Here is a 1,942-nt window from a genome sequence, read left to right on the forward strand (position 1 = left end):
TCAGGGACCAAGACTTCCTCTCCCACTGATGGCAGATAAGGCCATCCTCTGCTACATATGTATCTGGAACCATGGATCCCTCCACGGTTTTAGTCTCTGGGAGATCTGGATGGTCTGTCTAGTTGATATTGTTCTTCTGATGGGGTTGCTATCATGTTCAGCTCCTTCTGTCCTTCCTCTGTCTCTTCAATTAGGGTCCCTGGGTTCAGTCCAATGGCTCACTTTAACAGAACACCATGACCAAAGAAGAAATTGTAGGAGAAAGGCTTTATTTGGCTTACACCACCACGTTGCTATTCATCATTTAAGATACACAGAGCAGGCATTCAAAGAAGGCAGAAAACTGGAGGCAAGAGATGATACAACGGTAATGAAAAGGCTTGTTCCTCTGGCTTGCACAGTATGGACTCTTATATAACACAGGGTCACCAGGCTATGAATGGAAGCCTGGGCTGTGCCCTCTTCATTAATCATTAATTTAAAAAAATGCATTATAGTCTGTTCTCATGGCTGCATCTTCTAAATTAAGGTTACCTCCTTTCAGATAACTTTATTTTGTAGGTCAAATAAGACCAACCATTATATTCAGAATTGTTTAATATATCATGGGATTTTATTTCCACATCTGAGAGAGGGAAAAAGAAAAGGAAATGAAATAGGAAGAGGAAGAGGAAAAGAATAAGGGAAGGAAGAAGAGAAAATGGAGGGGAGAGGAATGAAGATAAAAATAGAGGAGTTTGTCATGCTATCCTAAGCCAAGCACATAAAAGTTAAGCAGTTGTTTAACTTTAGGAAATATGTATTTGATATTTTATGACCATGGCTGATCTAAGGTAATTAATATCACATGTATGAGGAAATTTGACTATTGGAATTTCACTTTACTCTACAATCTCCCTTTTTTAAAATATGGTTTTTCTTTCAACTGGCTTGTTGAACAGCCAGTGGAGCCCCATTCTTTTATAGATTTCTATTCTAGTAACCCTCACAGATTTCAATGTGACTGTTTATAAACGTTTTTCATGTGTTAGGCAAGAGATAGGGAGGGGGATTGGGAGAGAGAGTGTTTGAATTTGATGAGAAAAATCTTATAAAGATCCCAAAGAAATTATTACAGAATTTTAGGTACCAGAGTAAAGGGCAATTGGCCAAACTCAGCCTTGATTTGTTTTCTAATTTTAAAATATAGAATGTGTGCCATCCTTGTGAAGGGGCCATGCCAATCTTCCCATTAACATTATAATTTTAGTATATATACAGGCAAAGCAATTTTAGCATACAACCACATTTGAAATCAGACAATTGGAAATAGCATTACCTCAAGACCCAATTGTACTTCTTTTGGGAATATACCCAATGGACATTGAATTCTACCAAGAGGACACTTTCTTAACTATGTTCAAAGTAGCTTTATTAATAATAGCCAGAACTAGAAATCACCTAGTTGTCCCTCAAATGAAAATTGGATATAGAAAATCTGGAAAATGTACACAATGGAGTATTACTGAGCTATTAAAAATGACATCATGCAATTTGCAGGCAGGCAAAAGCATGGAAGTAGAAAAAATCATCCTGAATGTGATAAGCCAGACCAAAACAGTTAAATATGTTATCTATCCACATATATGTAGGTATTAGGTAGTAAGTATATGATAATTATGCAATAATTTACAGACCAAGAGACACTAAGTAAAACGGACTCAAGGGTAACTGAATATTTCTGGGAAAGGAAAATAGAATAGATTTTGTGAATGGTCTGGGAATAGGTGGAGACTGGAAGAGGAGGAATCAGGTGCGGGAGAGAATTATTGGGTGCTTAGTCAGTGATGTGAAAACCTAGTATAGTGGAAACTTCCAGAAACCTATGAATATTACCCTAGTGAGCACTCCTAGAAATGGAGGATATGGACCCTGGAATAGTCATTTTCTGTAACCAGACTAC

General features: G+C 37.2%; 1 pseudogene; it reads right to left on the reverse strand.

Moving 5' to 3' along the window:
* Window positions 1–1,179: 1,179 nt before the first annotated feature.
* LOC127683850 (uncharacterized) lies at window positions 1,180–1,269 on the reverse strand (annotated as a pseudogene).
* Between the last annotated feature and the right edge of the window lie 673 nt (window positions 1,270–1,942).

Source organism: Apodemus sylvaticus, chromosome 4 (assembly GCF_947179515.1).
Source record: "Apodemus sylvaticus chromosome 4, mApoSyl1.1, whole genome shotgun sequence".
Taxonomy (NCBI): Eukaryota; Metazoa; Chordata; class Mammalia; order Rodentia; family Muridae; genus Apodemus; species Apodemus sylvaticus.